The sequence below is a fragment of the Leptonychotes weddellii genome, unplaced genomic scaffold (assembly GCF_054177405.1).
Source record: "Leptonychotes weddellii isolate Sample4059 unplaced genomic scaffold, ASM5417740v2 HiC_scaffold_2170, whole genome shotgun sequence".
NCBI lineage: Eukaryota > Metazoa > Chordata > Mammalia > Carnivora > Phocidae > Leptonychotes > Leptonychotes weddellii.
The window spans coordinates 5442-10745 of record NW_027804956.1 but is presented as its reverse complement, the minus strand read 5'-3'; the positions used below and the strand labels follow the sequence as shown (position 1 = coordinate 10745).

Below are 5304 nucleotides of genomic sequence, written 5' to 3'. Positions count from 1 at the left end.
ACTCCTCAGTGTAGTAATTATGAGGGGTGTTTCACAGTCTCTTAGAAGGTCCCCAGGGGGACTGAGCCCCAGTCGCCTGCGGCCTTCAATTGTTCAGAACACATGCGTGCTGCCTTCCCTCTCCTCTCTGTCTCACTACCCCACTCCCTCACCAAAGCTTCCTGGGAGCACTTCCCAAATAAACTACTTACTTCTTGACATAGCAGGTAACCCCAACTAAGACAGAAGACCAATGAAACCTCCTATTGTGATTTTCAGAGGGCATGGAAGTAGGTAATTAATAAGGAGAAATATAAAATACTATAGAAGAAAAAGATTACTACCATCTGAAGTCATTGGGGAAGGCTTTGGGAAGGAGATTACAGGCAACATTTGATCTGATTGCTAAAGGATGTGAAGGATTTGTACATAGGGGATGGGACAAGGAAGGGAATATCAGGAGAGGGAACAGAGTTTTGCATCCACTTTTCCAAAGATTGCTACTAAAGCTGTGTGTGAGTCAGGTGGGCAGACAAGTCAGATGAGTCCATGCATCACCCTCATCTGGACACAGAACCTCCTGGCTGGCATGGTCCTGATACTTTGGCCCTGTGCTCGGCACACTTTCGGGTGATATTTATCAGTGCACATGATGCAGGCTAGTGCTTTCTTTCTGCCCCTGAAGTGTGGCCCTGTAACCTCCTATCTTTGCCGAGCCGTTTGTCACAATCTGTGAATCCCCAGCAAACACTGTGCCCTGTTGTCCACCAGAACATCCCATGGGTCTCGAGTCTTCTGAAGGCATCAGTGAGGTTTCTGCCAGTGTTTCTTAGGGTCCTTGGGGGATTATGAGCTGACTCCTCTCCTTGAACCTCACAGGACTCGCTGGGGCTGTGACCCCCGAGTTTGAGACATTAGGCTTATGTTCGTTTCACTTATCTGATGATTCTCCATCATTTGAGCGAGTGAGTATAAGGTGTCCCAGTCTATCCAGAGAGCATACAAATGCAGGCTTTCCTGCTGGAAATGAAGGAGGCGAGAAAGAGGAAAAATGTCATGGTACCCAAGACAAGTCTTTGCTGCCTGTTGACTGCAGTTCATTGGTTAACAAGGCTTTTTCATCAGGGACTTTGGTTCAAATAAAATCTTATGGAAGTGGCAATCACACAGTTAAAAGCTGCGTTCCCCTTGATAAGGTGAGGGTGGTTAGAGGAAGTTCTGCTTGCTCACATCCCCCTTACAGGAGTACAGCATGAAACCGCTGCTGGAGTGGATAAGAGGAGGGAAGTGGAGGGAGAAAGGTGATGATTCTGTGTACCCTTTGCCTTCTGTGGCTTCACAGTACCTGGCAATCCATTTGGGACCTCCCGGATGAATTCAGTTCTAATGTGCCAGAGACAGATCGCTTGGTTTCTACTCTGAAGGAATGAGAGCCGAGAGACAATGGTCCATGTAGTCAGGATTAAAACTCTGAAGAGGTGAAAATCTGTCTCTCAGTCTTACCAGCTTTGCTCTTTTCTTTCAGAGGTTCCCAAAACAGAACAGACTTTTGAAGAACGCCTGATACTCAAAGCTTTCTTGCTAAAGTTTGTCAATGCCTACTCACCCATCTTCTATGTGGCCTTTTTTAAGGGGAGGTGAGTATAATGGTTTCACACGTGGAAGTGCAACTTGTCCCTAAGACTGGGTCCCCCGCTAGAGTCAGCTTGTCCCCACTGTCAGTTCACACTCTCAGTCCCATTCCCCATCTCCATCCCCACTGTACTGTTTGTGAAGCGGTGGCATAAGCGTTATGTCATTTTGGATTAGAATCTTTGGATTCTGATAACCAGAGAAACTATAGGGATTTGACCCTGGGCCCCAGAGGGTGAGTCTTAGAATAATCTGGGCCTCCCAACTTTGAGCATGAGATAAGAAGGAATTTCAGGTCTCATGAATGGCTCATAGGTCTTGCAAGCACAGACTTCGCAGATTAAGGGCACAGTCTTCCACGAGATTGCCCTCCCTCCAAACACTAGCTGCAGGCTCTGGAGTTCCTATGCCACTCATGATTCAGACCAACTGGCTACAGCCGCGAACTGCTCAGGTTTGCTAATTCTCTAGAATGACTCATAGAACTCAGGAATGTCCTGTACTTAAAATTACAGTTTTACTGTAGAAAGGGGGTACAAATGCAAACCAGCAAGTGGGAGAGGCACATAGGGTGAGGTTTAGGAGGGTCCTAAACAGAAGCTTCCAGGTCCTCAGGATGCATTAGTTTCCTGGCACGTTGATGTGTCCCACCAACCAGGAAGCTCATCCAAGCCTCCGTGCCCAGAATTTGTAAGTTTGCAGTACGTAGGTGTGATTGGTTGAAGCATTCACCATGTGACTGAGCTCAGCCTCCGCCCCCCTTCCATCCCCTGAGGTCAGGCTGCTACTACCTGGATGAAAGGCCCAACCCTCTAATCACACAGTTGGTTTCTGTGGCATGGCCTCCCCCATCCTGAGTGATCTCATTAGCATAAATTTAGGTATAGTCTTAAGATCCCAACTATCAATAACAAAGAGAATCCTAGGGGGAAGTTCTAAGGATTTAGAGGCTTCTCCAAGAACCAGCAACAAAGGCCAGTCAGATTCTTTATTATGCAATGTGTCTAGCTGTAAAATCACTTCTGACAATTAGATCAGTTGGCTACCTATAAGGAGATTTCCTAGTAGGCATTAACTTTGTCAGAAAAGCTTCCCTAGCACTAAAATCTCATCAAGCAGGCCTCCATAGCAAGAGCTATTATTGTGCATATTTGATAGTTTCTTATAAATAGGTTTGTGACACAAACCACAACCCCCTTCCTGGGATCTCTGCCCTTGACTCGTATGAAATTATAGTAGCAGAGAGACTATCCATATTAATGGGTATATACTCCACTGGTGCTTTCACTCTAGATTTAATATCAATAGCAGATTTCCTACATAGATATTTCAGGCCAAAAAATAGGGTCCCGACCCTTAGATAAATTTGTGGTCTATTGAAAGAGATGGTCTTATCTACAGCACACGCAATGAGTTGCTATCATAGAAGTATAAAGAAAGTGCCCGGGAAATACTTAATTGTGAACAGAGACAGAAGACTTCACAGAGAAGGAAAGATTTGAGCTGAGCCTTAAATAGATGGGTAGGACCATTTCCTGGGAAATCAGAATCTCCCACCGAGGAGCCTCGATCAGAACTCAATTCTTAACATTGGTTGAGGGAGGAAGCTGCACAGATAGTACATTTAGGGATAATCCAAACCTCGTGGCATTGAGGCTCAGAAATTGTCACAGGTGCCCATACACAAGACCTTCCCAGGCGCACACCAGCCCCAGCCTCAGCCCCTGTCCCCTGGAACTCGGGTTAAGAGGTGAACCCTTGGTGGTCAGGTGACAGCTAGCCAATAACGCAGTGTCCACGCCCACCCCTGGGTGAGTTGGCCCCTGCCCTGGCCAGTTCTTTCCAGGAGGCTGTTGGGCGGTGCCTCTTCCACTCAGAAGGCAGGCCTTCTAGCAGCCCTGCCTTCCCCTTCCCTAACTCTCCCACACTTCTGGATTTCAGGTTCGTGGGCAGACCTGGAAGCTATGTTTACGTGTTCGATGGTTACCGCATGGAAGAGGCAAGTACAGTCCGGCTGGTGGTGTGCCCGTGCACCCCTGGCCCCGGCCGTCCCCCCTTGCAGCGTGCCTCACTTCTTGCCCTTGCTTCTCTGAGCTCCACTTGGTCTAACCACATCTTCCGTTATCTTCTTTTCCGGGCAGTGTGCTCCAGGGGGCTGCCTCATGGAGCTCTGCATTCAGCTCAGCATCATCATGTTGGGGAAGCAGCTGATCCAGAACAACATCTTTGAGATTGGAGTCCCGTATGTAATGAACTCCTCTTCCCTCTCCGCTTGCCACCAGGGCCTAGCCCAGCAGGGCCAGACTTCCAGCAGGGTGTTCCCGGCCTCCTCTTCTCAGAGAGCCTGGTTATTTACTCCTCTGTCCACTTGACAATAATTTTCCCCATGAGGCAGGGCCCCTCCCACAAGCCTTGTTTGCCGATCTGATTTGGGAGGTTTGAAGCTTAGAAAGATTAATAAGCACTTGCTTCAGTAACCTAAGGACTAAGTGGCAGAACTAGGAGTCAGGTAGCTCAGACCTCAAAGTGTAAAGTATGTTTAATGCTCACTGTCCTCCCACTGAGTTAGTAAAAAAGGACTCTCATTATGGTGGATATAAATGAATACGAAAGTTTGAAATACTGTGTAATAATTTAGAGCAATCTCTAAGAAGCTGTGGGATATGTGATCTTAGGAGGGGAAGGATGCAGAGCTGGTAAAGCTCAGACTGGATCTTCACGTGGATCTTCTATCCCCTCCCACATGGTTTGATACAAATTTCATAGAAGGACCTCTTTCAGTTAGGTGTTGCATGGAGATAGGTGACTCACAGGCACTGGATCTAAAAGAAATGAAAACTCAATAATGAAAATCTACCTTCAGGTCAAAGAAAAATGTAACCCCCCTCCTCCATCTTGCGTTTCTATTGCTTTTTGGTGCTCACGTACCATTCCTTAGGCTCAATGCTTTGGGTGTTTTTCTGCCCTCACTCCGAGACAGTCGTGGGTAGCCCTTGAGTATGTGCCTTTATAGGAGGAGGACGGGTAAGAATGTCGTGTCTGGCCATCCTGTTGCACCTCCCTGCTTAAGCCAGCCTCTAGTCATCAGTCAGGAAGTGATCACTTTTGAGAAACTCCGCCCTCTGAAAGTGTGCCCTGTTCCCAGCTTTCTGATCGAAAGTCATTCAGTGATAGTCGAGCGAAGCTGGTGAAACACATGGCCACCGTTCTCTAGGAGCTTACCATCTCAGAGAGAGACCACATTTGTTATGGATAAACATCCAGAAAATATACAGACCAAGAAAAGATGTACCAAAGCCCCATCTGGCTCCTTTGAAGCTACATGACCAGCCCATCCACTCCTGCTACAAAGGAAAGTCTCCATTCTCCTTCAGACATCTGGGGAAGACACCTGTCCTTCCAGTGTGTCGTTATTCTGCTCTGGATGGAATTGTACACAGCTTGCAGGCATGAGATTTATTCATCCCTGGACATCTGCTCTACCACTTAGTCCATTCACTCTGGACCCAGAGGCCTTTTATAGAGGATAAGAGACAAGAGCTCAGGCATATGTTTGGATAATGTATTGGCATGTCCCCCCACCCATCAACTCCATCGGCTCCATAACAGATGAATTAACACATGGCTATTTGCCTTGAAGGCTAAATTTTCTTGTTTATGCTTGATGCGTGTTTAATATGCCACACTTTAATT

At 47.1% G+C, this 5304-nt stretch overlaps 1 long non-coding RNA gene across 1 annotated transcript; it reads left to right on the top strand.

Moving 5' to 3' along the window:
• The first annotated feature begins 1503 nt into the window (after positions 1-1503).
• On the top strand, positions 1504-4456 carry LOC145718777 (uncharacterized). The gene is made up of 3 exons (XR_014142013.1): positions 1504-1616; positions 3553-3610; positions 3753-4456. It is a non-coding gene; the product is annotated as an uncharacterized LOC145718777 (long non-coding RNA).
• Positions 4457-5304: the final 848 nt, after the last annotated feature.